The sequence below is a fragment of the Triticum urartu genome, chromosome 1 (assembly GCF_003073215.2).
Source record: "Triticum urartu cultivar G1812 chromosome 1, Tu2.1, whole genome shotgun sequence".
Lineage (NCBI taxonomy): Eukaryota > Viridiplantae > Streptophyta > Magnoliopsida > Poales > Poaceae > Triticum > Triticum urartu.
Genome location: NC_053022.1, coordinates 360,029,126 through 360,048,144, shown reverse-complemented (window position 1 = coordinate 360,048,144; position 19,019 = coordinate 360,029,126).

Here is a 19,019-nt window from a genome sequence, read left to right as displayed (position 1 = left end):
AACAACAAAACAAGCCTAGAAACACAACGGGGAGGCTCCGGAATCGTGATCAATGTGGCTCATGATACCAAGATGATGTAGGGTAGAACCCTAATCGGTCGATCTTTCACGAAAGGAGCGGATCCCATGAAGAACACGAGGGGAAAGAGAGGGATAACACAAGGGAAACACAAGAGAAACACAAGAGAATCACTAAACCAACATAAGAAAGTCACACATGTGCTAGATCCTCGGATACATAGAGTTCACACGATACACGATCAACTAAGGACGATACAAGGGTAACGGCCTTCTTCGTGAGGAGGTCTTGATGTTCTTCTCCGCAAGGAGGTCTTGAATCCAAAGGATCTTCTCCGAAGAGGCCGCGGTCTCTCACGAGGAGTAGATCCGATGTGGATGAGCGTAGCTCTATCTCTCAAAATGAGCTAAACCAACGCTAACCCTAGAAAGATGGACGAGGTGGAGTATATATAGTCTTAGTGCAAAAGAGGGGGCGAAGGGGTACATGGGCTGCGGCCCAACATGAATCAGCGCACAGGCGTCGGACGTCCGGGAGTCACCGGTCGTCCGGAGGCTCGCGAGGGTCCGGACGTCCGGTGCCTGTCGGACGTCCGTAGATTCGTCTCAGGTAGTCTTCGGTCGGACGTCCGGTCGGGGTCGGACGTCCGGGCGTCGGTCGTCTGTGGGGCATCGGACGTCCGTCTGTTTTGGCTCGGGTGTGGAGTTGTCGATCGCCTGGAGGAGGCCGGACGTCTGGGGCCCGGAGGTCGTCGGACGTCCGGGGTTGTTGGTCATCCGGAGCCTGGAGATTTTGAGCAGCTCTTCTTCTTCGTCTCCGTCTTCACGTCCATCTTCCTCTTCTTCTTCTCCTTGCTCCGTAGCTTCTCCATGATACATGAGTATGCACAAAGTGTCCGCATGAGGTAGTAGCCATGTCTCATGTGCATCAAAGTGGAAAAGTGAGTGGAGAGATGTTACCTCGGTGTCAAGAGCTCTTACACGTGCTCGTGTCATGGGTCCAAGAGGTGTCGTAGGAGATGTAGTTGGGTCCATGGGGATGGCCTTGGGATGTTCCACATCAAAGTGGGAAGAGCCAAAGCTTGGGGATGCCCAAGGCACCCCAAGGTAATATTCAAGGACAACCAAGAGCCTAAGCTTGGGGATGCCCCGGAAGGCATCCCCTCTTTCGTCTTAGTCTATCGGTAACTTTACTTGAGGCTATATTTTTATTCACCACATGATATGTGTTTTGCTTGAAGCGTCTTGTATGATATGAGTCTTTTCTTTTTAGTTTGCCACAATCATCCTTGCTGTACACACCTTTTGAGAGGGACACACATGAATCGTGATTTATTAGAATACTCTATGTGCTTCACTTATATCTTTTGAGCTAGGCAATTTTGCTCTAGTGCTTCACTTATACCTTTTTAGAGCACGGTGGTGGTTTTATTTTATAGAAATTGTTGAATTCTCATGCTTCACTTATATTATTTTGAGAGTCTATTTAAACAACATGGTAATTTGCTTTGGTTATGAATTTAGTCCTAATATGGTAGGCATCCAAGAGGGATATAATAAAAACTTTCATATAAGGTGCATTGAATACTATGAGCGGTTTGATTCCTGATGATTGTTTTGAGACATAAAGATGGTGATATTAGAGTCATGTTAGTGAGTAATTGTGGATTGTAGAAATACTTGTGTTAAAGTTTGTGATTCCTGTAGCATGCACGTATGGTGAACCGTTATGTGATGAAGTCGGAGCATGGTTTATTTATTGATTGTCTTCCTTATGAGTGGCGGTCAGGACGAGCGATGGTCTTTTCCTACCAATCTACCCCCTAGGAGTATGCGTGTAGTACATTGTTTTGATAACTAATAATATTTTTGCAATAAGTATGTGAGTTCTTTATGACTAATGCTGAGTCCATGGATTATATGCACTCTCACCCTTCCACCATTGCTAGCCTCTCTAGTCCCGTGCAACTTTCGCCGGTACCTTAAACCCACCATATACTTCCTCAAAACAGCCACCATACCTACCTATTATGACATTTCCATAGCCATTCCGAGATATATTGCCATGCAACTTTCCACCGTTTCGTTTATTATGACACGCTTCATCATTGTCATATTGCTTTGCACGATCATGTAGTTGACATCGTATTTGTGGAAAAGACACCTTTCATAATTTTTTATACATGTCACTCTTGAGTCATTGCACATCTCAGTATACCACCGGAGGCATTCATATAGAGTCATATTTTGTTCTAGTATCGAGTTGTAACTAAATATCATTATTAGAGCATTGTCCCATGTGAGGAAAGGATGATGGAAGCTATGATTCCCCCACAAGTCGGGATGAGCCTCCGAACTTTGCAAAAAAATAAAAGGGGCCAAAGAAGCCCACACAAAAATGAGAGAAAAGAGAGAAGGGGTAATGTTACTATCCTTTTTCCACACTTGTGCTTCAGAGTAGCACCATGATCTTCATGATAGAGAGTCTCCTATGTTGTCACTTTCATATACTAGTGGGAATTTTTCATTATAGAACTTGGCTTGTATATTCCAATGATGGGCTTCCTCAAATTGCCCTAGGTCTTCGTGAGCAAGCGAGTTGGATGCACACCCACATATTTTATTTTTGAGCTTTCATACACTTATAGCTCTAGTGCATCCGTCACATGACAATCCCTACTCACTCACATTGATATCTATTAATGGGCATCTCCATAGACCATTGATACTCCTAGTTGATGTGAGACTATCTCCTTCTTTTTGTCTTCTCCACAACCACCATATTCTATTCCGCCTATAGTGCTATGTCCATGGCTCACACTCATGTGTTGCATGAAAGTTGAGAAGGTTTGAGAACATCAAAAGTATGAAACAATTTCTTGGCTTGTCATCGGGGTTGTGCATGATTTGAATATTTTGTGTGATGAAGATGGAGCATAGCTAGACTATATGATTTTGTAGGGATAACTTTCTTTGGCCATGTTATTTTGAGAAGACATAATAACATTGTTAGTATGTGATACGTCCATTTTGCATCATGTTTTCTTACTGTTATTTATAATATTTGTATCCATAATAATGCTTTTTGGAGTAATTCTAATGCCTTTTCTCTCATAATTTGCAAGGTACACACCAACAGGGAGAATTCTGGCAGCTGGAAATCTGGACCTGGAAAAGCTACGTCAGGCTACCTATTTTGCACAACTCCAAACAAGATGAAACTTCACGGAGATTTTTTTAGATTATTTAAGAATTATTGGAGCAAATAACTACCAGAGTGGGCCCATCAGGTGGGCACAACGCACCTGGGCGCGCTAGGGAGCCCAAGCGCGCCCTGGTGGGTTGTGCCCTCCTCAGCCCACCGCCGGTGCCCATCTTTTCGTATATAAGTCATTTTGACCTAGCAAAAGTAAGGAGAGGACTTTCGGTATGGAGCGCCGCCGTCTCGAGGCGGAACTTGGGCAGGAGCACTTTTGCCCTCTGGCGGAGCGATTCCACTGGGGGAACTTCCCTCCTAGAGGGGGAAATCATCGTCATCATCATCACCAACAACTATTCCATCTTGGGGAGGGAAATCTCCATCAACGTCTTCAACAACACCATCTCCTCTCAAACCCTAGTTCACCTCTTGTGTTCAATCTTGTTACCGGAACTATAGATTGGTACTTGTGGGTGACTAGTAGTGTTGATTACATCTTGTAGTTGATTACTATATGGTTTATTTGGTGGAAGATTATATGTTCAGATCCAATATGCTATTTAATACCCCTCTGATCATGAGCATGTTTATCATTTGTGAGTAGTTACCTTTGTTCTTGAGGTCACGGGAGAAATCATGTTGCAAGTAATCATGTGAATTTGATATGTGTTCGATATTTTGATAGTATGTATGTTGTGATTCCCATAGTGGTGTCATGTGAACATCGACTACATGACACTTCACCATATTTGGGCCAAAAGGAATGCATTGTGGAGTAGAAATTAGATGATGGGTTGCGAGAGTGACAGAAGCTTAAACCCCAGTTTATGCGGTATTCTGTAAGGGACCGATTGGATCCAAAAGTTTAATGCTATGGTTAGAATTTATTCTTAATACTTTTCTCGTAGTTGCGGATGCTTGCGGGAGGGTTAATCATAAGTAGGAGGTTTGTTCAAGTAAGAACATCACCTAAGCACCGGTCCACCCACATATCAAATTATCAAAGTAGCGAACACAAATCGAACCAACAAGATGAAAGTGACTAGATGAAATTACCGTGTACCCTCAAGAACGCTTTGCTTATCATAATAAACCGTTTTTCCTTGTCCTTTGCCTTAAAATGATTGGGCTACCTTGCTGCACTTTTGTTACTACTATTGTTACTTGCTCGTTACAAATTATCTTGCTATCAAACTACTCTGCTACTTACAATTTTAGCACTCGCAGACACTACCTTACTGAAAACTACTTGTCATTTCCTTCTACTCATCGTTGGGTTCGACACTCTTACTTATTGGCAAGAGCTACAATTGATCCCCTATACTTGTGGGTCATCAAGGCTATTTTCTGTCGCCGTTGCCGGGGAGTGAAGCGCCTTTGGTATGTGGAATTTGGTAAGGAAACATTTGTATAGTGTGCTGAAATTTATTGTCACTTGTTGATACGTTTCCGTCGTATCTACTTTTCCAAACACTTTTGCCCTTGTTTTGGACTCTAACTTGCATGATTTGAATGGAACTAACCCGGACTGACGCTGTTTTCAGCAGAATTGCCATGGTGCTATTTATGTGCAGAAACAAAAGTTCTCGGAATGACCTGAAACTCCACGGAGCGTCTTTTTGGAAATAAAAAAATACTGGCAAAAGATCAAGACCAGGGGGCCCACACCCTAGCCACGAGGGTGGGGGGCGCGCCCCCCTACCTCGTGGGCCCCCTCAAGCTCCTCGACCTCAACTCCAACTCTATATATTAGCTTTTGGGGAGAAAAAAATTCAAGGAGAAGGATTCATCGCGTTTTACGATATGTAGCCGCCGCCAAGCCCTAAAACCTCCCAGGAGGGCTGATCTGGAGTCCGTTCGGGGCTCCGGAGAGGGGAATACGTCGCCATCGTCATCATCAACCATCCTCCATCACCAATTTCATGATGCTCACCGCCATGCGTGAGTAATTCCATCGTAGGCTTGCTGGACGGTGATGGGTTGGATGAGATTTATCATGTAATCGAGTTAGTTTTGGTAGGGTTTGATCCCTAGTATCCACTATGTTCTGAGATTGATGTTGCTATGACTTTGCTATGCTTAATGCTTGTCACTAGGGCCCGAGTGCCGTGATTTCAGATATGAACCTATTATGTTTTCATCATTATATGAGAGTTCTTGATCCTATCTTGCAAGTCTATAGTCACCTACTATGTGTTATGATCCGGCAACCCCGAAGTGACAGTAATCGGGACCACTCCCGGTGATGACCGTAGTTTGAGGAGTTCATGTATTCACTATGTGTTAATGCTTTGGTCCGGTACTCTATTAAAAAGAGGCCTTAATACCCCTTAGTTTCCATTAGGACCCCGGTGCCACGGGAGGGGAGGACAAAAGATGTCATGCAAGTTCTTTTCCATAAGCATGTATGACTAAATTCGGAATACATTCCTACATTACATTGATGAATTGGAGCTAGTTCTGTATCACCCTAGGTTATGACTGTTACATTGTGACGCCCCCGATTTGACCGTACACTAATCATACACGCAAACGTGTACGATCAAGATCAGGGACTCACGGGAAGATATCACAACACAACTCTACAAATAAAATAAGTCATACAAGCATCATATTACAAGCCAGGGGCCTCGAGGGCTCGAATACAAGAGCTCGATCATAGACGAGTCAGCGGAAGCAACAATATCTGAGTACGGACATAAGTTAAACAAGTTTGCCTTAAGAAGGCTAGCACAAACTGGGATACAGATCGAAAGAGGCGCAGGCCTCCTGCCTGGGATCCTCCTAACTACTCCTGGTCGTCGTCAGCGGGCATCACGTAGTAGTAGGCACCTCCGGTGTAGTAGGAGTCGTCGTCGACGGTGGCGTCTGGCTCCTGGGCTCCAACATCTGGTTGCGACAACCAGGTAGAAAGGATAGAGGGAAAGAAGGAGAAAGCAACCGTGAGTACTCATCCAAAGTACTCGCAAGCAAGAAGCTACACTACATATGCATGGGTAAATGTGTAAAGGGCCATATCGGTGGACCGAACTGCAGAAAGCTAGAATAAGAGGGGGGATAGCTAATCCTTTCGAAGACTACGCTTCTGGCAGCCTCCGTCTTGCAGCATGTAGAAGGGAGTAGACTGAAGTCCTCCAAGTAACATCACATAGCAATAATCCTACCTGGCGATCCCCTCCTCGCATCCCTGAGAGAGAGCGACCACCGGTTGTATCTGGCACTTGGAAGGGTGTGTTTTATTAAGTATCCGGTTCTAGTTGTCATAAGGTCAAGGTACAACTCCAAGTCGTCCTGTTACCGAAGATCACGGCTATTCGAATAGATTAACTTCCCTGCAGGGGTGCACCACATTCCCCAACACGCTCGATCCCATTTGGCCGGACACACTTTCCTGGGTCATGCCCGGCCTCGGAAGATCAACACGTCGCAGCCCCACCTAGGCACAACAGAGAGGTCAGCACGCCGGTCTAAACCTAAGCGCACAGGGGTCTGGGCCAATCGCCCTTAGCACACCTGCACGTTGCGTACGCGGCCGGAAGCAGAACTAGCCCCCTTAATACAAGAGCAGGCTTACGTTCCAATCCGGCGCGCGCCACTCAGTCGCTGATGTCACGAAGGCTTCGGCTGATACCACGACGCCGGGATACCCATAACTACTCCCGCGTAGATGGTTAGTGCGTATAGACCAAATGGCCAGACTCAGATCAAATACCTAGGTCTCGTTAAGCGTGTTAAGTATCCGCGAACGTCGACCAGGGCCAGGCCCACCTCTCTCCTAGGTGGTCGGAACCTGCCCTGTCGCTCCGCCTCAAAGATCCACTCGCGGGTGCTCCTCAAGCCGACCCGTCTTTAGCCACCACATGTATCATGTATAAAGAATATAGTATATACCCGTGATCAACTCCCGAGTGATCACGGCCCGATAGTATAGCATGGCAGACGGACAAGGATGTAGGGCCACTGATGATAAACTAGCATCCTATACTAAGCATTAGGATTGCAGGTAAAGGTAACAACAGTAGTAGCAAGGATAGGCTATGCATCAGGATAGGATTAACGGGAAGCAGTAACATGCTACACTACTCTAATGCAAGCAGTATAGAGAAGAGTAGGCGATATCTGGTGATCAAAGGGGGGCTTGCCTGGTTGCTCCGGCAGGAGAGAGGGATCGTCAACTCCGTAGTCGTACTGGGTAGCAGCGGCGTCGGTCCCGGTGTCTAGCGAGAGAAGAGGGGGGGGGGGAAACAATAAATATTTAAGCAAACAGATGCATAGCGATGCATGACATGACAAGTATCGGTTCTAGGGGTGCCCTATCGCGGTATGAGGTGATACCGGTGAAGGGGGGAAACATCCGGGAAAGTATCCCCGGTGTTTCGCGTTTTCGGACAGATGAAACAGAGGGGGAAAGTTGCGTGTTCGCTATGCTAGGGATGCGTGGCGGATAAACGGGCTGCGTATTCAAATTCGTCTCGTCGTTCTGAGCAACTTTCATGTACAAAGTTTTTCCATCCGAGCTATGGTTTATTTTATATAAATTTTAAAAGATTTAAATCATTTTTAGGATTTATTTATTTAATTTAATCAACATTATCCAGAATAGTGTCTGCTGACGTCATCATGACGTCAGCAGTTGACCAGGTCAACCTGACAGGTGGGTCCCGTTCGCCATACTCTGTTTTAATTAAGTAACAGTTAATTAGGTTAATTAGTGATTAGGTTAATCTAATTATAATTAATTAACTTAATTAATTCCTTAATTAATTAATTAATTATTTTTATTATTATTATTATATTTTTTTAATTCTTTTTTTTATTTTGGGCGTGGGGCCCCTGTGTCATTGGGCCAAAGGGGCCACAGCGGTTCGGGCTAACGGGTGCTGGGGTGGAGATGGGCGTCGGGCGCCAGCTCGAGCGGGCGCACGCCTAAGGGCGCACGAGGCGACGACAGGTACGACAGCCCGGGGCGGGGCCGACGAGGTCGGGGGAGGACCGGCCCGTACCGGCGAGCGGCGGTGTCGAGCAGGCAAGGGCGGCGACGGGGCCAGGCAGACGTGGGCGTTGCCAGAGCGGGATGAGCAGGGAGCGAACGGGGAGGCGCGGGGTGTGCGGCGGTGCAGGGAAGGCCATCCGGTGGCTTGGCCGCGGGGGTCAGGCGGGGCTCGGTCGATGCGGGCGCGCGGCCAGGGCGCCAGTGCGGGCGATGGCCACGGCGGGGAGCGCGAGTGGCACCTCCTGTAGCACGAAGCTACGGGGCGAGGGGCGAATCGTGGGCATGGGACGGAGGCGAGGCCGCCGTGGGCGCGAGCCAGCAGGGCTCACTGACGGCACGTGCAGAGGGCAGAGAGGAGGACCGGGGTTAAGTGGTGGGGGTGTGGGCCGGCCTGGTTGGCCCGATGGCTAGCTGGGCCAAGGCCCAGCGAGGGAGGGGGTTTCCCCTTTTTTTTGGTTTTGTTTCCTGTTTTCCTTTTTTTATTTTCTCTTCTGTTTTAAATCATTTTAAATCATTTATGCATTTTATAAAAATGTGTTTGCTTTAGTATAATTACCCTGGCATTTAACTGCACACTCCGAACATTTTAGTTTAATATTTTGAAACTTTTGCCGTTTGACATTAATTTGAATTTGAATTTGACGCGGCTTTGAATTAACCCGAGATTAGTAACAGTAATCGGGATGACATGGCATGATTAGCGTGGGATTACTGTAGCAAGATTATCCGGGCGTTACATACATGATGAACCGCATCCGGCATAATTCTCTATCACCGATCCATTTCCTACGAGCTTTCCATATATTGTTCTTTGCTTATTTACTTTTCCGTTGCTATTGCTATCAACATTACAAAATACCAAAAACATTACTTTTGCTATCATTACCTTTTGCTACCGTTACCACTACTATCATATTACTTTGCTACTAAACATTTTGTTGCAGATATTAAGTTTCTAGGTGTGGTTGAATTGACAACTCAGCTGCTAATACTTGAGAATATTCTTTGGCTCCCCTTGTGTTGAATCAATAAATTTGGGTTGAATACTCTACCCTCGAAAACTGTTGCGATCCCCTATACTTGTGGGTTATCAAGACTATTTTCTGGCACCGTTGCCGGGGAGCATAGCTCTATTCTTTGCGTCACTTGGGATTTATATCTGCTTATCATTATGAAGAACTTGAGAGATCCAAAAACCAAGATTTATCCCTCAACTACGTGGGGAGGTAAGGAACTGCCATCTAGCTCTGCACTTGATTCACCTTCTGTTTTGAGTAAGCTTGCGACACCTAAACCTGCTTCTGCTATTCATTTTGATATGTCGCATGTTATTGATGATGCCACTTCTGCTATGCATGATACTTATGATGAAACTACTTCTATGATTTATACTACTGTGCCACTTGGTGAATTTCTTGATGAACAACTTGCTAGGGTTAGAGAGAATGAAATTATTGAAACTGATAATACTGATGAAAGTGATGTGAAGAATCTCCCCCTAATAAATATGGATCGCCTGTTATTCCTGAGGGTTATGTTTTGGAAAAAGAAGCTGCTTTACTATTTTAGCTTGCAATGATAGATACAAGCTCAAGAGGTTATTAGCTAAATGGAAGCAGCAAGCTCTTAATGCTAGAATGAAACCTGACCCTGCTTTTGCTACTTCACCTATCTGTGTTACTGATAAGGATTATGAATTCTCTGTTGATCCTGATATAATTACTTTGGTTGAATCTGATCCTTTTCATGGCTATGAATCTGAAACTGTTGTGGCACATCTTACTAAATTAAATGATATAGCCACCCTGTTCACTAATGATGATAAATCTCGCTACCTTTATATCCTTAAAATATTTCCGTTCTCATTAAAGGGTGATGCTAAGATATGGTTTAATTCTCTGGATCCTGGTTGTGTGCGTAGTCCCTAGGACATGATTTATTACTTCTCTGCTAAATATTTCCCTGCTCATAAGAAACAAGCTGCTTTGAGGGATATATATATATAATTTTGTGCAAATTGAAGAAGAGAGTCTCCCACAAGCTTGGGGGAGGCTTCTCCAATTACTTAATGCTTTGCCTGATCATCCTCTTAAGAAAAATGAAATACTTGATATCTTTTATAATGGACTAACCGATGCTTCCAGAGATTACCTGGATAGTTGTGCTGGTTCTGTTTTCAGGGAAAGAACACCGGATGAAGCTGAAATTCTATTAAACAATATGTTGACAAATGAAAAAAAATTGGACACTTCTTGAGCCTATTCCTAAACCAACTCCGAAGAAGAGAGGTGTTCTATTTCTCAGTCCTGAAGATATGTAAGAGGCAAAGAAATCCATGAAAGAAAAGGGTATTAAAGCTGAAGATGTTAAGAATTTACCTCCTATTGAAGAAATACATGGTATTAATTTACCTCCTGTTGAAGAAACATATGATCTTAATCCATTACCTATTGAAGAAATACATGGTCTTGATAACCCGACACAGGTAGTAAAGGTAAATTCTCTCTATAGATATGATAAAGCTGAAATCCCATTTACTAAGTTTGCTATCTGATGGTTAGAGGAGTTTGATAAATTTATGTTTAAGCAAGAAGACTTCAATGCTTATTTTGGTAGAGAATTAAAACGTAGTGCTGATATACTTGAACACTTGGGTGATTATATAGCTAATGTCAAAGGTGAACTTAAACTTATTAGTAAACATGCTTCTATGTTTACCACTCAAGTAGAACAAGTACTTAAAGCTCAAAATGATTTGCTCAATTAATCAAATAGTAAGAATAATGATTATGCTGTTAGAGTGGCTACTAGAACTGGTAGAATGACTCAGGAACCTTTGTATCCTGAAGGCCACCCTAAGAGAATTGAGCAAGATTCTCAGAGAAATAATATAGATGCACCTAGTCCTTCTAAAAGGAAGAAAAAGAAAAATGATAGGACTTTGCATGCTTCTAGTGAACCTATTGCTGAAACACCTGACAATCCAAATGATATTTCTATTTCTGATGCTGAAACACAATTTGGTAATGAACCTGAAACTAGTGGTAATTTTAATGATAATGTTCATGTTGATGCTCAACCTAGCAATGATAATGATATAGAAATTGAACCTGCTGTTGATCTTGATAACCCACAATCAAAGAATCAACGTTATGATAAGAAAGACTTTGTTGCTTGGAAACACAGAACGGAAAGAGAGCCTTGGGTTCAGAAACCCATGCCTTTTCCTCCCAAACCATCCAAGAAAAAGGATGATGAGGATTTTGAGCAATTAACTGATATGCTTAAAATGAATCCTTATGCTAAGTATATGAAAGAAATTGTCACTAATAAAAGAAAGATACCGGAAGCTGAAATTTCCACCATGCTTGCTAATTATACTTTTAAGGGTGGAATACCAAAGAAACTTGGAGATCCAGGAGTACCCACTATACCATGCTCCATTAAAACAAACTATGCTAAAACTGCGTTATGTGATCTTGGAGCCAATGTTAGTGTTATGCCTCTCTCTTTATATCGTAGACTTGATTTGAATAAGTTGACACCTACTGAAATATCTTTGCAGATGGATGATAAATCAACTGCTATACCTGTCAGTATTTATGAGGATGTGCCTGTTGTAGTTGCAAACATTACTATTTTAACGGACTTTGTTATTCTTGATATTCCCAAGGACGATAGTATGTCTATTATTCTTGGAAGACCCTTTTTGAATACTGCAGGGGCTGTTATTGATTGCAACAAAATGTCACTTTTCATGTCAATGGTAATGAGCATACGGTACACTTTCCGAGGAAACAACCTCAAGTTCATAGTATCAACTCTATTGAAAAATTCCATCGATTATTATTGGATGTTTTGAATTTCCTCTACTACTGTCAAAAAGAAATATGATATTCTTATTATTTGGGATGTGCATATCCCCGTTGAGGTAACATAGTGTTATTCGAAATTTCTTCGGTTCCATGTTATTCGGAATGAGTTTGTTAACAAGACTTGATCAACATTGTTAGTGGATTCCTTTTGATGAGCATGAGATGGATGAAACTAGAAGGCACAACTTTCTATACCCTCTCTCTACTTTCTGTTATTTAGTTAGAATAAAGTAAAAATAGTATTTTCTGTCTATTATCTGAATTATCTGTGCAGTATAAAAATACCCCGAAAATAAAAGTTCTCCAAATGCCCTGAAATTTAAATATGATTTTTTCTGGAATATTTGAGAATATTTGGCACTGAGAACACAGCACGGGGGGCATCCACATGGCCACGAGGGTGGAGGGTGTGCCCTACCCCCTGGGCGCTCCCCCCTGCCTCGTGGTCCCACGGTGGCCCTCCTCCACTTATTCCTGCACCCACACACTCCTTCTTCCTCCCACAAACACGATTATCCAGCTCAAACCCGAGTCCAATCTCATTTTGCTGCAATTTTCGATCTCCTTGCTAAAAGCATCTCTCACAAAACTGCTTTGGGGGATTGTTCCTTGGTATGTGACTCCTCCATTGGTCCAATTAGTTTTTGTTCTAGTGCTTTATTCATTGCATATTTTTGCTGCTTAGGTGACCCTGTTCTTGAGCTTGCATGTCAAATTTATGTGTTTCCAAGTAGTTCTGATGCATGATATAGGCTCTAGGCACTTGTAGGAGTAGTTGCTATCAATTTTGTTGAGTTTGGTTCACTTTTATTTGAAGTTACTAAAAATTTCAGAATTTTTTAGAAAATAATGAAGAGATTTTTGAGGGGCTCATCGAGCCGAAGCTCGAAGGAAAAGCAAAATGAAAAAGCAGAGAGGCCCAAATATAATCTGCCTCGCACCGCGGAGGTTTGGCCGTGTCAATGGCCTTCCAATGATTTCTTGACAGCAGCCGAGATTTATGATGATTTTTATGAATTGGCTAAGAATGCAGGTCACACCGCCTTCCTCCATGACCGACCCGAACAGTATCTCTTACTCACCAATATATTTGTGCAAAACTTTCATTTCCATGCCAGGAGCTCACCACCAACGGTGGAGTTTTATTTATATGATGAGCATAAGGGGATGTCACTTTATGATTTTTGTCGGGTTTGTTTGATCCCTTTCGAGGGCACAATAGAGGAACCACACCGCGGTGATGTGGATGGGTTTATTGATACCATCACTGTAGGGGAAATGAGGAAGGTTTCCAATGCACGAATCACTAGCATACATTTTCCCGTTTTACGCTACTTTGCAATATTTGCTAGTCGTTGCTTAATTGGTCGCAGACACTATGGAAACCATAGTGTTCCTGATATTATTATTTTGTTCCATGGTTTATTCTGTGATAACTCTATTAGTATGGGCACTATTATTGCTAAACGGTTAAGTCTGAACCATACAAAGGGCCCATCTTTGGAGGCATCTATGCTTCACGCCTAGCTGCACATTTTAACATACCTATTAGGCACTATGAGAAGGAAGAAAAATTGCTGCCCCCAGTTTATTTAGATTATAAGAGTATGGCGGCACATGATTTTATTGTTAAGAATAGGGAAGGGGAGCTTAAATACAAATTGTTCTTTGATAAACATCACCCTGAGATTATTACCCTGCCTGCTCCTTCCTTGTTTGATTTATCTGCGGGCCAGTACCTTGTTCCGTTAGAGGCTATTCACGCCTACCGGAACCCTACATCAGCCACAGAGCCAGAGTCGGAACCACAAGTTTATCCTCCACGACAGTCTAATTACCAGTGGGATCCGGAGATGATTGCCAACCAGTGGCAATCGAAGTCTTCTTCTTCGCAGTACGACCCCAACTATTACTATGGATATCCGCTAGGTCAGCCGTGGCCATAGACCAACTTAGGCCAAAAGCCTAAGCTTGGGGGAGTACGTATTTCTCACTGACATTACATTTATGTTCACACACCCATTGCTAGATGTCGGTGCACATACTTTTTCATTGTATCATCCATGCTAGTTTATTTCCTTTTTTATGCTTTCTTCTTGTGTGCTTAATAAACCTTAAGAAAAAAACCAAAAAAATTAGTTGTAGCTTTTAGCTAGTTTTAATTTCCATGCTTGTAGTAGTAATTAAAAATAAAACCCAAAAATATTTCCTGTTCTTCTTTTGCTTGTTGGGAGCTTTCCCGTGTAAATAGTTTATTTCTTTTCTTTTCTTTGGGGGTCGATAGGAGAAAACCATAATTAAATTGTTGAAGTGGCTCTTATATGCATTATTGTTGATATGACAAAAGGGCCCATATTACCTTGTCTTCTCCTGTTTATTGAATGCTTGCAGATTCCAGCTTAGTCCAATGCACGTGCACTATTATTATTATTCACATCGTTCGGTCGTGCAAGTGAAAGGCAATTATGACGATATATGATGGACTGACTGAGAAAAGCTGGTACGAACTCGACCTCTCTTGTTTTTGTAAATATGATTAGTTCATCGTTCCCGATTCAGCCTATTATGAATAAACATGTTTGCAATGACAACTAGAGATCATAGTTTCTTGTGCCATGCTTGATTAGCTAGGCGCTTATAATGGTTTACCTTGCGTGCCAACATGCTATTAAAATGGTTGTGATGTGGTATGATAGGGTGGTATCCTCTTTTGAACGATTCGAGTGGCTTGACTTGGCACATGTTCACGCATGTAGTTAAAACAAAATCAACGTAGCCTCTACGATATTTATGTTCATGGTGCATTATATCCTACTCATGCTTGCATTCGGTGTTGATTAATTTTAATGCATGTTCATGACTGTTGTCGGTTGATACGTCTCCAACGTATCTATAATTTTTGATTGCTCCATGCTATATTATCTATTGTTTTGGACATTATTGGGCTTTATTATCCACTTTTATATTATTTTTGGGACTAACCTATTAACCGGAGGCCCAGCCCAGAATTCCTGTTTTTGCCTGTTTTAGGGTTTCGAAGAAAAGGAATATCAAACGAAGTCCAAACGGAATGAAACATTCGGGAACGTGATTTTCTCAACGACCAAGACCCAGGAGACTTGGACCCTACATCAAGACACAAAAGAGGAGGCCACGAGGTAGGGGCGCGCGCCTACCCCCCCAGGCGCGCCCTCCACCCTCATGGGCCCCCTATTGCTCCACCGACGTACTCCTTCCTCCTATATATACCTACGTACCCCCAAACGATCAGATACGAAGCCAAAACCCTAATTCCACAGCCGGAACTTTTTGTATCCACAAGATCCCATCTTGGGGCCTATTCCGGAGCTCCGCCGGAGGGGGCATCGATCACGGAGGGCTTCTACATCAACACCATAGCCCCTCCGATGAAGTGTGAGTAGTTCACCTCAGACCTACGGGTCCATAGTTAGTAGCTAGATGGCTTCTTCTCTCTTTTTTGATCTCAATACAATGTTCTCCCCCTCTCTTGTGGAGAACTATTCGATGTAATCTTCTTTTTGCGGTGTGTTTGTTGAGACCGATGAATTGTGGGTTTATGATCAAGTCTGTCTATGAACAATATTTGAATCTTCTCTGAATTCTTTTATGTATGATTGGTTATCTTTGCAAGTCTCTTCGAATTATCAGTTTGGTTTGGCCTACTAGATTGATCTTTCTTGCAATGGGAGAAGTGTTTAGCTTTGGGTTCAACCTTGCAATGTACTTTCCCAATGACAGTAGGGGCAACAAGGCACATATTGTATTGTTGCCATCGAGGATAACAAGATGGGGTTTTCATCATATTGCATGAGTTTATCCCTCTACATCATGTCAGCTTGCTTAAGGCGTTACTCTGTTTTCATTAACTTAATACTCTAGATGCATGCTGGATAGCGGTCGATGAGTGGAGTAATAGTAGTAGATGCAGGCAGGAGTCGGTCTACTTGTCTCGGACGTGATGCCTATATACATGATCATACCTAGATATTCTCATAACTATGCTCAATTCTGTCAATTGCTCAATAGTAATTTGTTCACCCACCGTAGAATACTTATGCTCTCGAGAGAAGCCACTACTGAAACCTATGGCCCCCGGGTCTATCTTCATCATATTAATCTCCCAATACTTAGTTATTTCCTTTGCTTTTACTTTGATTTTATTTTACTTTGCATCTTTATCATAAAAAATACCAAAAATATGATCTTATCATATCTATCAGATATCACTCTTGTATGTGGCCGCGTAGGGATTGACAACCCCTTATCGTGTTGGTTGCGAGGATTTATTTGTTTTGTGCAGGTAAGAGGGACTGGCGCGTAGCCTCCTACTGGATTGATACCTTGGTTCTCAAAAACTAAGGGAAATACTTACGCTACTTTGCTGCATCATCCCTTCCTCTTCGGGGAAAGCCAACGCCGTGCTCAAGAGGTAGCAAGAAGGATTTCTGGCACCGTTACCGGGGAGGTCTACGCAAAAGTCAATATACCATGTATCCATCACATACCCTTATCTCCCGCATTACATTATTTGCCATTTGCCTCTCATTTTCATCTCCCCCACTTCACCCTTGCCGTTTTATTCGCCCTCTCTCTCTATCCTCCCTGTCTTTCTCTGTTTGCCTCTTTTTGCCCGCTTGCTCTTTGTTTGCTTGTGTGTTAGTTTGCTTGCTTGTCACGATGGCTCAAGATAACACTAAATTGTGTGACTTCACCAATACCAACAATAATGATTTTATTAGCACTCCGATTGCTCCTCTTACCAATGCTGAATCTTGTGAAATTAATACTGCTTTGCTGAATCTTGTCATGAAAGATCCGTTTTCCAGCCTTCCTAGTGAAGATGCCGCTACCCATCTAAATAGCTTCGTTGATTTGTGTGATGTGCAAAATAAGAAAGATGTGGATAATGATATTGTTAAATTGAAGCTATTCCTTTTTTCGCTTAGAGATCGTGCTAAAGCTTGGTTTTCGTCTTTGCCTAAAAATATTATTGATTCATGGAACAAGTGCAAAGATGCTTTTATCTTTAAGTATTTTCCTCCCGCTCAGATCATCTCTCTTAGAAACGATATTATGAATTTTAAGCAACTTGATCATGAACATGTTGCACAAGCTTGGGAGAGAATGAAACTATTGATACGTAATTGCCCTACTCATGGTTTAAATTTGTGGATGATTATACAAAAATTTTATGCCAGATTGAATTTTGCTTCTAGAAATCTTTTAGATTTGGCCGCAGGAGGCACTTTTATGGAAATCACTTCAGGAGAAGCTACTAAACTCCTAGATAATATTATGGTTAATTATTCTCAATGGCATACTGAAAGATCTACTAATAAAAATGTGCATGCGATAGAAGAAATTAATGTTTTGAGTGGAAAGATGGATGAACTTATGAAATTATTTGCTAGTAAGAGTGTTTCTTCTGATCCTAATGATATGCCCTTGTCTACTTTGATTGAGAATAATAATGAATCTATGGATGTAAATTTTGTTGGTAGGAACAATTTTGGTAACAACACGTATAGAGGAAACTTTAATCCTAGGCCTTATCCTAGTAATCCCTCTAATATTTATGGTAATTCCTACAACAATTCTTATGGAAATTATAATAAGATGCCCTCTGATTTTGAATCTAATATTAAAGAATTTATTACTTCACAAAAGAATTTCAATGCTTTGATTGAAGAAAAATTACTTAAGATTGATGAGTTGGCTAGGAACATTGATAGAATTTCTCTTGATGTTGATTATTTGAAACTTAGATCTATTCCACCTAAGCATGATATCAATGAGTCTCTCAAATCCATGAGAATTTCCATTGATGAGTGCAAAGAAAGAACCGCTAGGATGTGTGCTAAGAAAGATGCCTTTATAAGAGCGTGTTCTTCTAGTTCCTATGAAAATAAAGATGAAGATCTAAAAGTTATTGATGTGTCCCCTATTAAATCTTTGTTTTGTAATATGAATCTTGATAATGATGGGACTGAATATGATCCACCTTTACCTAGAAGGCGTTCCAAGAATTTGGAATTTTTTGATCTTGATGCTAAAATTGATAAAAGTGGGATTGAAGAAATTAAAACCGTTGCTAAACCCACTATTATGGATTTCAAGGAATTTAGCTATGAAAAATGCTCTTTTATTGATTGTATTTCCTTGTTGCAATCCATGCTAAATTCTCCTCACGCTTATAGTCAAAATAAAGCGTTTACTAAACATATCGTTGATGCCTTGATGCAATCTTATGAGGAAAAACTTGAATTGGAAGTTTCTATCCCTAGAAAACTCTATGATGAGTGGGAACCAACTATTAAAATTAAAATTAAATATCATGAATTCTATTCTTTATGTGATTTTGGTGCTAGTGTTTCCACGATTCCAAAGACTTTGTGTGATTTGTTAGGTTTCTGTGATTTTGATGATTGCTCTCTAAACTTGCACCTTGCGGATTCCACTATTAAGAAACCTATGGGAAGAATTAATGATGTTCTTATTGTTGCAAATAGGAATTATGTTCCCGTAGATTTTATTGTTCTTGATATAGATTGCAATCCTTCATCTCCTATTATTCTTGGTAGACCTTTCCTTAGAACGATTGGTGCAATTATTGATATGAAGGAAGGAAATATTAGATTACAATTTCCATTAAGGGAAGGCATGGAAAACTTTCCTAGAAATAAAATTAAATTACCTTATGAATCTATTATGAGAGCCACTTATGGATTGCTTACCAAAGATGACAATACCTAGATCTATCCTTGTTTGTTATGCCTAGCTAGGGGCGTTAAGCGATAGTGCTTGTTGGGAGGCAACCCAATTTTATTTTTATTCCTTGATTTTTGCTCCTGTTTAGTAATAAATAATTTATCTATCCTCTGTTTTGGTTGTGTTTTGTGTGTTTAATTAGTGT